The 15,021-nt window shown below is 46.7% G+C and overlaps 1 protein-coding gene and 1 long non-coding RNA gene across 3 annotated transcripts in view; one reads left to right on the top strand and one right to left on the bottom strand.

Moving 5' to 3' along the window:
- The window catches only part of LOC144164230 (protein stum homolog), a 335,875-nt gene that overhangs the window by 268,092 nt on the left and 52,762 nt on the right, over positions 1-15,021 (bottom strand). The gene's annotated exons all lie outside the window — the stretch shown is intronic.
- On the top strand, positions 11,301-13,439 carry LOC144163991 (uncharacterized). Its single transcript, XR_013320983.1, has 3 exons — positions 11,301-11,830; positions 12,812-12,893; positions 13,365-13,439. It is a non-coding gene; the product is annotated as an uncharacterized LOC144163991 (long non-coding RNA).

Below are 15,021 nucleotides of genomic sequence, written 5' to 3'. Positions count from 1 at the left end.
CTGAAAAGAACAAAAAAAGATGCCCGTCGTTGAGCTCCCCGAAAAATATCCAAGACGCTGAGCACCTTGTTGCGCCGTTGCGCTGTGCGAACTTTTCAATGTTCTATGGCGACTGGTGCAAACCCAACCCTGCCTTGTCGCTACCGCCTGCAGCGCATATCTCCTAGCTTTACCGCTCTCCTATCTCCCTGCATGTGGATCAGTCGAAGCGCTCGAAAATCCCCTTTGGAATTGTCTCCACAACCCCTATCCCTCCTGACCTTAGAATTTCATACTAATATATACTAGAGGGAAATCTGGCGCTGCAATCGTGGCCGCCGTGCAGTCTGGGTCATTGCAGCTAGCGACGTTCTTCGCCTACTTGGCTTGGTTAGCCACATGGCTTCTTTTGTGTCTCGAAGTCAAAGGTAACAAAAAAAGGTAGCATTTTTTTAAGCTTTTAATAATCACTGGCAAGTAAGTTTCTTTAGCTTCATATCTATATAATAAAAAAGAATAATCGTTTACAGAATATTGTTGCTTTCTGGAGCCAGAGGTCACTTTCAGCTTCTTCTTGAGCCATGTCAAGGATAAGTGGAACGTGCCTTCCCGGTACAAGACGGAACGCTCGCTGAAACGCGGCTCCCCTAGACAATAACGCCAAATTTCCCTCTAGTATATATTAGTAATGAAACTCTATGCTCCTTAACAGACGGTGGGCGCTGTGCTGAGGTGCTGGACAGCTCCGACCTGATTATCCAACGGGTAGTTACGGCGAGGGCTGCTACAGTAACCGGTACACCGGTAAGGACGTTCTCCTAAGGGGCCTTTAAACGCTCAGCAAAACGTTTGGCTCTCCATCTTTCTCAGACTTAGCGGTATTGGCACGGACAAACCGCGCAATGCTTTAAAGCGGAGAAACAGAATTTGTCATAACAGGAGCTGAGGACATTTGGGGCAATGTCATGGTGGTAGGTCCTATAGATAAAGGGGCCAATTTACGGGAAACAGTTGCGTCACTAGTCATTCGCTGGTCCATTCGTCTACTTGAACTACGAAGCGTCAGAAGCTGATCACGGGCATCACTTCAGGTGGCGCAGTGTTTTGCGGAAGCAAGCATAAAAGCTTTGTTTACGAGTGATGCACCAGCAATAACTTCCATCGGGAACTGCTTGTTGTGCCGATCACTTGTCGCCGACGTCGGTCAACGCATACTCAATCGGTCTCGAGCAGTGCCGGATCCCGCCAAGCAGAAACGTGCGATACATTGTGACAACAAGCAATCTCTGACGATGGCATCATGAATGCCGTTACAATGAAGTCACATTCTCGCCTTTCGTTGCTTTAGTTGGCAATTCCTCGATGAAACTGGTGAACTCGTTGCCATTCACTGATATTCCTAATTGCGGCGGGAGTGGGTTGGCTGCTAGGGTGTTATGGTTAAAAAAGATCTGCCAGTAGTTGTTTCGCCCACAGAAGCCGCAATGCGGAACCGCTATAGGGCATGTACTCTTAGCCGGTGCCTTGCGCCGGTTAAAAAAAAAATACGAAGAAATTCGGTGGATACCTTAAATACCTGGGAATCGACGCACAGCGAATCTGTCAAAAAACGAAGGAAGCTGTCACAAACGCGTAAGACTTGAAGGTAGCGAAGCTGTCCGAAACCTTCGCGACCATCCCGACGGTTTAAGTCCCGATTGCAGCCGATTTGCTTTCTCTTAGTTGCCGCCACGACCTTAATTCCATCTTGCTGCTACGAATGTTAGCTTCCTTCATTCTTTTGGAAGTCATAATCGTTGGACATCACCTTGAAGGGGCGTACGCTATGACGTGTCTTTCGCGCTCTGAGCAAGTGTTGCAACGATTACGGCGAACGCTGGAATCTTTCTTGTTCCCAGCACGTCTCGTACCTAGCACGCTGGACGCTGGAGATTTTTTTCCCCCAATGTTGGCCAATCTTCTTAAGTGTAGCTATCATCTGGGCTTGACAAACATGCAGCAAAGACGCCGCGATGCACGCACCAACGAGCGCTCGACATTTTCTTGGTTTTCTGTAACTGCCGCGCGGTCGCCACGAGGAACGTGCTCACGTGCGCTCGGCATTTTCTTAACATTACTAACTGCGGACCCGAAATTCTACCAATTTTCTCAACAGTTTCGCTGTCAATAATGTTTGCATCGTCATAGACGTCAGTGTTCGCAAGGGTGTAATGCCATAACTGCGTTGAGAAGAAAGCGTGGGCGTGGTGTTTTGTCTCTTGTCGCTTCTGGGCGTGGTTCTAACGACGCTCGTCTTCTTTGATTACCTCCACGCGTTGTTTCCTTGACCTGCTGTCGAGAATTTCCCAGCGTACCCAGCGAATGTCTTACAAGTATGACTCCAGAATGGAAATGCGTCACCTCGCAGCACACCACTTCCTGCCACAATGCTAAGAGAGAAAAAAGTATGCTAGCTAAATTTCCTCTCAATACAACATGAGACACGCAAGAAAGCCCTTCACCGCGTCGTACACATGTCAGATTGATAACAGTGAGACATAAAAACACTGGCTGACTTCCTGACATGAAGCAAAACTGACATGAAGCAAAACTAAGATAATTATTGTACTTCGTCGCACAAAACTCGATGCTCTTCAGGAGCGTTACTACACCTCGTAACATGGCAGCGCTATTAAATTTCTCGAAAAATAGCTCGCTTGGCTAAAACTTCTTGCAGCAGGCGAAATACTCTTCCGTATTACACTGAACGTACAGAATCTTTTCCAGGTTCCCTGCATTCAATTTGTTTCTGTGGTCCGTCTTCCTTACAGTCACGAAACTGAACACCCTCTACACAGCGGCGTGCGACGCAGGCAAACAACGAAGTGCGAACACTACCGCTGACAATTCTGGAAAAAGAGCTACGTCCGCACTGTCAGTAGCTTTCGCGACAGACCGCCAGATTTCAGTAACATTGTCACTCAATTCAAGAGAACAGTACATCGCCTGCAAAGTTGCACACTCACATTCGACGATTGATGTGCTGCAAGTTGCTGTGACAATAGAAATGACTTTGTGAAATGTGCGAAAGGGCGTGTCGCGAACATAGCCGGGCCTTCAGAACGCAAAGTACTCTAACAACTCTAGGTTGTTTGGCAGACTTTTGAGCAGGGAATTCTCGCCAGCAACCACGCGGGAGAGCGAACCAACATCCGCTCCTTCTCTGCCTCTGAAAGCACGCTGTTGTGTAGCGCATCTAAACAGCAGTTCCAAAATTACAAGCCCGAACACGAAGCAACTGCTTCTGCCACTCCGTAGGAAAAGCCCGCTCTTTCAAAACGACTCGCAATAGCATTGACTTTACGAGCAACTCCGGACAAGTATTCAAAAAGCTTCACGGGGTAGGGATTTTAGGATTGAAATATTCTGTTCACTTTGTCACATTTCGTTATGATGGCCCGAGCAAAAAGCCGGTACAAATGCTTTTTTTTCATCCTGAAACATTTCATGAAGCAGTCGTGCAGTGTGGCACCACTCAGTGCTTTGAACTAGACCAAAATGGCAACGCAGTTCGCTCCACCAGTCAATAAGGCGATTTACCACTGCAGTGACAGTGAGCCACCTAGCTATTAGTGAGCCACCTAGTGAGCCACCTAGTTGTTAGCTATTCTGAACAACAGCGCGAAAAAAGACGTGAACGAATGGAACGGATAGGACGAGTGATGACTCACAACTGGCTCATTCACGGGATGCGTGCGAAATGTAAACGTTTGCAAAAGAAAACAGAGAGAGAAAAAACAAGGCATTCAAATCGAACACACTCCATTGTACCCCCTTCCCCTGACAGTCAACACACAAACCCTTAACGTGAAGCTGATGAATAATAAACAAAGGGACACTCCCGAGCTGATAACTGGGTTACAAAACGTAGGAACATCAAGTTTGGCGGCACGTGCTAGTTAAGCACGCATATTCTTTGTCACAAAGCGCTATTGACGTTTGGCGCACACAATCGTCTCCCAGTTTCCTTATGCGAAACGCCCCAATTATTTCCCGGCCTGGCTGCCTGGTGTGTCTCGAAGGAACGGTTGTTTCTTTTAACACAGGGTAACAGCCGCATGCGCGGCAGTGGTCTGCTAGCCGGGAGCAGGTAGTGACTTTCAGAGTCCGTCTGTGCTCACTTAGTCGCGTATTGACGCATCGACCACTCTGACCCACGTAGCTCTTGCCGATAAACTATACCCGTCTTTCACGGGACAAACCCTGGTTTGTGTTGCACACCGCAACTTCCCTCTGTGCGCTTGCCCTCTGCGCGGCTGCGCATTAAGGCACACATCTTGGCGGAACGGACAGGACGAGCGCTGTCCTGTGCGTTCCCTTCGTCCACGTCTTTTTTCGCGCTGTTGTCCAGAATGACGCCATACCAACTTGCCCAGCCCACCACTGTGTTACTGTTAGCTATACTGATCGGCTTGAGTAGGCCACAATTACTGATCGCGAAATAAATGCGCCGACACTGCTCTCGCCGTTTTGGTGTACATGAAAACCAGTTATAGAACTCCCTCACAAGAAACTAAATGTTAGCTAAGAAAGTAGCAGTCGCTTCCCTACGGGTTAGATGAAGGGAATGGCACGTGCATATTTCAAGAATCAGTTTAGGGTTTTCGTCTTTCTGCAGAGAAAACAACGAGTGGTTTCATCCACAAATCACACACGATCCGTCCGTGCCGATCCCATCACACCATCTAGGAGCGAAGCCCCTTAGGGGCTCGGGCTGTCGGCGTTTCATGTCGTCGTCTCATGTCATCGTCAATGCCGTCACGGTACTGAAATACCGGGAAACTCATTTACGCCTCGCGCTAGAACGTCGTCGTCGTCTCGTGTCATCGTCAATGTAGTTGCGGTACTAAAACACCAGTACAATAGCATACGGCTGGCACTAGAACGCAACGCGTACTAAAAGAACACAACGGGACACTCGTTTTCCAACGCCTCGCACTAAAACGTTTCGTGCTTCAAGCAAAGCTGCATACTTTTTTTATTGCGTCATTTTGCCACGGTGCATAAGTAACAAGAAAACAATGGACAAAATTGGACAGAGGTTTAATCTCCGTGGGCAAAAACGCCAAGGCGCCAAGAATACACTTATACGCTGCATCATTCGCCCCTCCCGAGGTTTCACGTGAGTGGAGAAGGCCCAGGATTTTTGTTCCGGGCTGTACATCTAGAAAACATGCATAATGGCATAACCCGGCATACTTAAGTGCTACAAACTACAGTACTCTAGTAATAAACTGTATCTGATTGGCACAGCTACAGTATAGCTATGGTTGACACCGAGCATGATGTTCAAACTGAAACCGGGTTTCAGGCAACTAAACTAAGACATGCGAGATTGGCTAAAAATGGCAAAGTTGTCTATTGTGATCACGACTCGGTCATTTTTGTTACTTAGGTAATGCTGCCGATTGTTTAAAGGTTCGTCCATTTGACATAGAAAACATTACAGAGTATTTAAGTCCAAGTTGCACGACTCGAGAAGCGATTTCAGTTCGATGAACATGCCCGCACCAGAAGCATCTCTTATGGAAACGACCCCAAGAAACCGGGTTAAAATTTTTGGGACGCTTGGAAAAGTACCGGATGACTTCTACTTCTTCTGTTCAGAATATGTCTGTGGTTTCGTAGATTATTAATAAGTAACGGTTATTAACGGTTGTTCCCCGAGGTCTTCCAGTAGCATTTCACGAAAAGTAGGCCCTGTGACCTTTTAAACTGAGGCATGCGCCCCAGCGTCACTCCGGAAGCAACATTTGATTCAGAGAACGCACTTTCCTACAGCTGAGTCAACCACAAGGCGCAGCTCCGCAACCTTCCACGCTGTTCGTGAGGGCTTGGAGTGTCGGGACTTGAATTTCGGGTCGATAGGCCCAGTGTAGTGAGACGCCAGGTACCGGTGAAGAGTAAAGAAGAGGAAGGAGAAGGAGGAGAAGAAGACTATAGAAAAAGTAGGACAATCACCCGCACGCGGGTATGTGCCAGAAGGGAAGAGTGTGCCAGAAAGGGGTGCAAGAGGAGGAGGACGTCGGATGAAGGAACGCAAGAACGGCTGGAGTTCGGGTGCCCTAAAGAAAGGCGACATCCACCCGATGGCGACGACCGTGCAGCAGCGCTGGGACGTCGCCAGCTCTGCCGGCACAGAGGGGCCCGCGCCGTAGGGCCGGACGCCTGTCCATCTCCAGGCTCTCGAGATTTGCGCCGGGTAGCCTGGGCATCGTTCCCTACTGCGGGGGCCCTTCGGGCGGACCACCTGCTTTTCCAACAGATCGAGGCACCCGTGCCTTGCGCCGGGGAGCCTCGACTCGCACCGAGTCGTCGGGGCCACAACTGTTCACGGTGGATCTACCATTACTGCCAGTTAAGGCAGCGGCCCCAAAAGACCCGAACGCTACGCCACGGCCACTGGACACTCCAGAGCGTGAAGCCGTCGTGCATGTTTACGTTCCTACAATGGATGCGCCTAACGACGCTTTGGAAGAAGTGTAAGCTAGTTCTTTTTGTTCCTAATAGTGACATTTAGCGGGTGCTAGAAGTATTTCTCTTAGTACGAAGACCACTCCTTTAGCTTTCCTTCTTCAGAGTGTGTGTTTATTGTCGCTCCCTTTGCTGCGTTCTCTGCGTCTTGAGTTTTTGAGCCCGTTTATAAAAAATGTGTCTGGTTTCTCTCGAGACCCGTGTTGCCTCTCAGAAGGGAAAAGGTTTGGGCCTGTTGGTTCATCGTTCAAGCACAGAGACGCTTTTGTGAAATGCCGACGTTGCGTTGTGTACAAAATTCCTCTGTCGTGTGGCAGACACTATATCGGCCAGACCGGCAGATGCTTAAACGTTCGCCTCCTAGAGCACAAGAACAAGGTTACTTGCCACCGACGGCCAGCTGGCTGCCCACTGTAAAAAATGTGTCTCGGGAAACCTGTGTCATCCTCTGTACGACCAAACAACCATCTTACATTTTCACCGCTCGGGCCTGACAAGAGAAATTGTGGAAGCGGCAGAGATAGCAAAGTCGGGGGATCAATGCGTCAGAAGGCCGTCTGTAGCTTTATCAAAACTTGAATTGGATTTCTTGTCATAGGCGGCACGTCACCGTTTTTCTTGTTTCGCCCACCATTTTCGATGTTTCCCTTTCCTTCCCCTCTCTTCATGCTGGTCAGACGTGTTTATAAGCGCTGGTTCTGCAATAAACGTTTTGTTGAAAGTTAGCGCTTGTCCCGTCCACTCCTCGTCCTGTGTTTTTATTTAGCGCTTGTTTTCCGTCTGACGTGTTGCCTCTCGTTCTTAGCTCGTCACGTGCGCAAGTCTCGTTGTTCATAACACCCGTACCCTGACATCATCACACGCAGTCACAGCAGACAGCTTCATTTTTGTCATATTTTCGGCGTGCTTCTTTCTTGTAGCGAGAAACCTGAGATCTGGCAAATGTGGTCGCAGCTTTCATTCGTTTCCCTTGAAGTAGGCGATGTCTGTGGCGCCTCCTTTGTCCTCGCGTGATGCCATGAGTTTATTCATTTTTTATTATTTATTTATTTGTTTGTTTGTTTGTTTGTTTGTTTGTTTGTTTGTTTGTTTGCTTGTTTGTTTGTTTGTTTGTTTGTTTGTTTGTTTGTTTGTTTGTTTGTTTGTTTGTTTGTTCAAAGTGCCTTACAGGCGCAGCAGGGTATTGGGTAAGGGGGGCCTGTAGAGGAGAAAGAGAGAGAGAGAGAGAGAGCAAACTTTATTCAAAAGCCTGGCTAATTAGGTGCGTTGGGTGGCCGGCGGCTGCAGCCTGCCGGCGACCATGACAGCTCGTTCCGCGACACTCTGCAGACCCGAGCTGCGCAGCACCCTCTCCCATAGCTCAACGGAGGGGATCAAGGAGGGGTTATTAGGGCATTCCCATATGAGATGGCCGACTGTGACCTGCGTACCACACAAAGGGCAATTAGGTGATGGATGAATATGGAGTCGGGTGAATATGGTGCATGCAATATGGAGCGACATGGCAGTGTGTTCGCCTGCGGTAGGAGCCATAGACGTCCTTCAGCGTTATTGATATCTCAATGTGCGGCAGAGGCGGGGGGTGTTTCTTGATAGCGTAATAAGCTGCCGCGGGCTGATCGGGCTCCACGTAAGGGGACGAGGCTCGGTCCTGCTCGGGTCGTGAGCTCTGAAGCTGCTTAGTTGACCGCCTCGCCATCCCTCAACCGTGTACGGGCACGAGTCCAGATCAATTCTACGTCGCTGATTATAGAGGACATTATAAAAAAATAGCGAACAAAAGTATTACAATAAATAGTCATCGATATGCATACATAAACAAGTCAAGTAAGATGAGCTGTACAAAAAATAATGTCGTCACAACCACCATGGCACGGAAATTTATGCAAGAAATAAGAACATCAACAAAAAAACACAATGCGAAAACTCGAAATAAAAGGGGGCGGAGCGTCATGCGAGTTTTACTTGTAAGATAAAGTAACAGGTGCTCACAGAAGCGACCGTTGCCATTCCAGTGTAAATTTCAAAGTGCTTCGGCAAGTGATGACAGAATATTTCCGGCTTAGTCAGCGACGCGAGGGCATCAAGAAGATCGCTCCACAAGCGGATAGCACGTGGAAGAGCGGGTGAATTAAATGCGCGCGTGGTGCTGTAGATGCGCGCGAAGTTGGTTGTATAATCTCGGTGATGTGGAGACGGCGCTTATAGTGCGTAATTGGGAATGCCTGGTGCTATGACAGTATCTGTGAAGAATGCATACAAGAGCGATTTGCCAGCGCAGATGGAATGGTTCTAGTGAAAAATTGTGTTTTAATATAGTTATGCTTGAGCTGAAATCAAATGATCTGGATACAATCCATGCGGTCCAATTATGTACTGCTTCTATTTTGTCAAGTAAATAATTTTGCTATGGGGATCAAACGGAAGGAGTGAGCTCTAGCTATGGCGGTACAAAAGTTTTAGGTGGTGTCTATCACCCGGCAACCGCGAAAAGTACCGTCACAAATTTCTCACGGCAGTCGCCTCCAATTGGCTAAGCACGCTACGCGTAGATTCTATAGGATAATTGTTCTCTACACCGCCGTGTTTGCAGCTCCCCTGTAGGGCTGTTGTATAGTACTTGGTTTTAAACGAGAAGGCTGAGGTTCGAATCCGACGATTTTTCGGTCGTCGTAATTTCGTTAATACTTTATTTAATGCGGTTTTTACTATATCAAGACATGGACGCACATGACCTCTAGAATGGGTTGAATTACATTTAACATAGGTTGTGTTTTGTGTCGTTGGGCTGGATTAGATTAGGTTTGTTGCAGTTGGGCTGTATTAGGGTAGGTTATGGCACTTTCGGTTAGGTTACGCTAGGTTCGGTGAGGTTATGTTATGTTGGTTGACGTTGGGACGTAATATTATTCAGCAAATTTTAAGCCAGCAGCTTTTATGGAAACTGCCGTGATAATTTGCCGGAGGCTCAGTGGCTGAGGCGTTGCGCTGCTGAGCACGAGGTCGCGGGTTCGATTCCCGGCCGCGGCGGCCGCTTTTCTGATGGAGGCGAAAAGCAAGAACGTCCGTGTGTACGAGATTTCGGCGCACAGAAGTTTCTTCGCTGCAATTTAATTTTCCCGCCTTCGCACTGCTCGCGCGCCTGTTCTTTATCTTTTGTTTCTTGTTCTGCGTGCAACAGCACGAGTGGGAGTTCTGTTCTTTTTAAAGACGATAGTCTTTCTTGGGCTACTTAAACCAAGAAATTTTCGTCTGTCTGTCTGTCTGTCCGTCCGTCTGTCTGTAACTCGATTCAGCCACCCGGCCAAAGTAAAATGCCTACTGCGCGATAGTCTTATATACTCACAGCCAAATGTAAACGTCTAAGCCCGGTTTATATGTTCAGACTTGTCAACTTTGTTGAACAAGAACAAGGCATTACGCAAATATAGCACGGGAAATTAGTACACAAGGGATATTTAGAGTGTTTCTTTATTAAAAATTTCCTGGGTGCTTGGTTTTTAGATAGCAAATGATATTCAACATCTACTGCAGGAAACCGCCGCCTCCTGGTGGCATATGAAAAATCACGCGGCAACAGCAACGAAAGGTTCCACTAGCTAGGTTCCACGTTCTGCTTGGAACGCACGTGGAGCACGGCCACGGGGTTCTATAAACCTCGTAGTCGGCCGCCTCAATTCACGCGCGTCTCCACCGTACTGCAGCGCTGTCATCGAGGAACGCGGCCTGCAGCAGGGGAACGCGGTAAATTCAAATCGCCTTGAGCAAACCTTTAGTGTGTTTACTTTGCGATGAGCGCGACGGAACAGGAACAGCATGAGAGGTGAGCGGGAAAGCAAAGGGGGGCATTTCCTTGGCAAATGCCTACAAATACTATCGGCTTTTGACGTCATTTGCAACGAAAGGAGCAGATACGCGGCCATTTTTTTTGTGCTTGCTTTCATCTCGCACGCGCTCGAACCTTGCTGTGCCATTTTGAACGCGTCGTTCTTTTTTGGGGGGGGGGGTGGGGGGTAAAAACTATTGTAAAAACTAACCTAATGAACATTCTTAACTAAATCGACGAGAGGACTGCTGCCTAATTGCATATATATTTTCTTAAATGTATTCGCAGTTGTCTTAGAACTAAATAATGGGGACAATTAGGACAAGTTCCAGTGGTTCCAGGAGTTTCCAATGGTTCTGCCATTACAAACCTCTTGATCAGGCATCCTCTTAACTTGTCTCTTAGCCCACTTAAGTTTCCTCTTAAGTATCCTCTTAACCGGAAGGCTGAATAGAGCGACAAGCGGGTATCTCTTCGAAGCCTCTGTTTGGGTGTGTGACGCCGCGTGACTGCGGCGTCTAGGTAGCGTGACCGCGGACGAACTATTACGACAAGCCGGGCCCCTAAAGTGTTCGGCACTTTCAACACAAAATGCCTGCCATGTGCCCTAACGCAATATGCACGCGTTGTGTTCTTTGAGAGGGCGAGCTATGTGCCGTTAACGCCGTATCGCTTGTGCAAATAACCAAGTTTCTTGGTGGATAGGGCTATAGAAGGCACGCTCACTCATTCTTCACCTAGCCTTGCGATTTCTGGAGCCTCCAAGATTGCCCTTCTCAACTAGTCACAATGACGCTGAATCACTTGGCATTCGTCGAATTTCGGAGTACGCTTTCCGGCAGTGACCTTGCAATCTCAGCAGTGTATGCCTACGTTTCTTTTGTGAACTTTGTTAATATGCCATCTGAGCCTTGTGTTTAGACACCTGCCCGTCTGACAACGTACTTTTTGTCGCATGACAACGGAATCTCTTAGGCTACACTCTAATCCTGGTAACCCATAATGTAACTTCTAAACGGAAGTAACCTATAAAATAAAGGTTACAATGGATTCATTTTGATGTTTTCTTTATCCCAGTCCGTTCTAAGGGTTACAAGCGTGAGGTTAAAAGCGATTTATAGGTTACAATAATGATTTATAGGTTACATCAACAAAATCTGACATGTAACCTCTACGTTGTAACCTATAAAACGCCCTGTAACCTCTAAGAGATGCTCGTCGCGCCTTCTCTCCCGGCGGCCGTTGATTTCTCCGTTGCATGACGGGATACAGAGAAATGGCGGCGCCGGCAGGCGCGGTGGCCGCGTTTTCGCGCCACTCGAGCCTTTTAACCGCTGTGATGCCCCTACGATGAAGCGAGGATTGCTGTTACAAGACTCATTTGTCGGCGTGAGTCGCGGAGGCTGCGGCGAGCCCATTTGTGACTGACAGCGCTTCACGGCCCGTTCTTCTACGACCAGCATTAAGTTCGCATGTTGGACCAATGCCCCGGCGCCAGTGAAAGCGAACTCGGTGAGTATATTCGCTTAACGGTTTCCGTGCTTTCATTGGATGTATCTTTTCGCTGGGGACTTTTCAATTTGAAATTGCAGCATTCGAGAGGGATTTTCGTTACCTGACTGGTTGCTTCGCTGGACGTTTTCTGTTGTCCGCGACAGCAATTGAATGAACTCACGGGCTTGCGTTCGTTGCGTCAGACTAGAGCGGACTATCGGGAAAGCACAGATAACGGCGCCCGTGACCTGCTTTCTGCTCTGTTTGCGCGCCTTCGTCATGTGTTGAGCGTTTTGTTTACGCTGTTCGCTGAATCGGGCGCACTTGACGAGTTATTGGCCCATGTAATTGTCAGGTAGCTCTGTTTGAATAATTGAATTTTTTCCCATTAAAGTCTTATATTATCGCGCTATTCTCTGGGTATTATCATTTTGTTTCAGCCGTCGGGAAATGTTCATTTTTCTCGCTGCATATATTCGGAATGGTGTCTAGTTTATTGGACTTGTAGTAATATATCCGGATAAACACAAGGTGTGTGCTACAGAAAAGTAGTCCACTTAATGCTGCCCGAAATTTCTAAACTTACTTTTGTCCAGAACAAGCCTCTTTTTTGTGAAAGTTTGCCTCACGGCACAATAAAACGTTTTCGTATGTATAACACTCCTCATTTTTTTCATTCTTTTCCTTGAGTGGGTAAATTTGGTGTTAGACATTTTGAGACAGCGGGCCATTTCCACCATGCTAAGTGGTTTATTATTCTCATTCGCACAAATCAGTCGTTTATTTATTCGCGTGGTATTGCAGGGCAAATGATTGTCTCGCGTGATATTGCGTGATTGTTGTTTTTTGATGATACAGAAATTGTGACGAATTACACAGAGACAGGTGCAGGTGTAAAAATGGGTTCTGCACCCCCATCGGATCCTGGCTGTTCAAAAAGTGTGGTTGCATCTGGCTACCTATGCTATGACTTATGAGCACTACTGTTTTTTCTTGCAGGTAGTGTTCCTTGAGCTGACAACCAGGACTCCCCTGCGTATGACACAAGTTGAAATGAAGTCTGATTTCAGCGGAAACAACGGTATAAAAAGCAATAACTAAAACACATTCATTCAAATATTCTTTGTAAAGATGGCACCCAGGCCTGCACAGACAAAAGTATGATTCACTTGTAAAAATGCGAGGCCTTTCTTCAAGTGTTATGACGTCCTATTTCGTATCTTATTTTGCCTCATGTTTAGTGACTCTTTCTATCAGTTCGTTACTACATGAACGTTATGGATTCACATAACGATTTCCTCAGCATGGAGCTTTGTAGTTTTTCAGCAACTCTAGCTATTCTATAAGGTGCGTGGTTTTGCAGAGCCAACAGGAAGAACTCTTTTTCTAAAATAGCTCTGTAAGAAATCTTTAGTTGTTAGTGAGTGCTTGTGCTGTGTTCTTTTTTTCGTCTTGTCAAGTTTGAAGTGTTCTTTCATTATGAATGTATACCAACTGCTCCGCTCTAAAGCCTATTACATTTTAACCCAAATAACCCTTCGAGTCATTACAGGCACAGACCTCCTGGGAATGCCACTTGAAGATCGGTGCAAGTTCTAGATGTATCGTCTCCCACAACACATCTGGACGAAGAAAAAATGTAAGTTGGCGATTCCTTTTTACTGATAGCCGAGGAAGAAACCACCGATAAGAACACTTTACTTAAATGAAAAACGTTTCGGCTTCCACGTGGGATCCTTGTTCAAAATGAAACTGCCAGTACAAGGGGGGGGGGGGGAGGAGGATGTTTAAGTAGTTTAAGTACAGCCAAAAATGTGACGCAGGTGGCGTCAGTATCGTGAAAGCACGTTTCCTGGGTTTAGTGCGACGTTCGCTCTGTTGCGTGTACTAGTGATTCGTCTTGTCAAGTTTGAAGTGAAGTGAAGGCGCGGCAACGTTTTTGTTTTCTCTTTTGCAAATGTATGTCAGTTTATCTCGTAGCCCAAAGTTTCTGCCTGTTCTGGGTGAGCATGCAGAAACATTTCGCGAGATAAACTGGAACACGGCACAATTAAAATTCGGGAAGGTTGGCCGGTATGACTATAGTGGCTTCGCATTGTTCTGAACAATGCGGCCAAATTGCTCTGTGTAACGATTACTGAAATGATGTGAAATTATTAGGAAAGGCCGTAAATCACTCCTCTGGTGTGGCCTTTCATTTCATTCTCTGGTCTCCGTCTTCATTTTCGTGCAATACATTTATCGTACTTCACATGCCTGTGGTTTGGTGTGAGGGGCTTATGGTTGCACTGGATTTTGTTCTTTTTCTGAAATTTTCTGTAGATGGCTCTTCAAGGTGGGGAAATCCAGTGACGGCCCCTCACATATATACCCCCATCTGCAGCAGCAGGGAACAAGATGACCGCGGGAAATCTTCAGCGTGCCCTGATTTTGTGCCTGCTTGTGTACTACGTAAATTGCGAAGCTTATCTCTGAATTTTTACAAGCGCCTTTTTTCGTGCAGGAAATTATAGATACCATTTAAAGTTCGTCCAAAAGACAGATTGCAATCGGCCTAGAAACTTGTTAGTGCTGCATAAAAAACGATAACTTGGCGTGGGAATCACAACACAGGTGGAACTGTAAACAGGAACCTAAGAGGGAAGTGTAAAGATGGATTCGTAAAGGCGAGTGAATTCCAAGTGTAATATTAGACTGAGTGAAACGGAGAATGTAGGGAACATAGCCATAAACACTGCTTTGTATGAAAAAGTGAATTTGTAATAAATGTTCTTTCTACTTTCCCACATTCTGCGTTTTTTCTGTGGGGAACCATGACAACGACACTGTACTCGGAAAGTGCACCCCTGAGAACCATCTTATAAATGTAGCTCAAACTCGAATTCGTCTGAAATTGTTGAATGGCAGTATCCGAACAATTCGGAATGCTTTGCATACATCCGTGCAAATATTGAGATAAAGAATTTGTATATTTGGTCATGTTTGTGAAGCTGTTCACGCAACATTTATTAAATAGGTTTAATAAGGATATATGAATAAACCGAATTTTACCTGGAAGTCTAAAGCAATATAGGAAACACCAATTCGCCCAGGAATCCGCACTCGTCCAATACTCATTAAGGAACGATAATAATGTTGGGGTGGTTCGCAGCTTTGCTTTTTAATAAATAGCCCACAGGTGTTTCATAATATAAATGTGAATGTTCAAA

This window comes from Haemaphysalis longicornis, unplaced genomic scaffold, assembly GCF_048455015.1.
Source record: "Haemaphysalis longicornis isolate Haplotype H1 unplaced genomic scaffold, Haemaphysalis longicornis Haplotype H1 scaffold_13, whole genome shotgun sequence".
Classification (NCBI taxonomy): Eukaryota; Metazoa; Arthropoda; class Arachnida; order Ixodida; family Ixodidae; genus Haemaphysalis; species Haemaphysalis longicornis.
The sequence above is the reverse complement of the archived record's forward strand: the minus strand, read 5'-3'. Positions and strand labels throughout refer to the sequence as shown.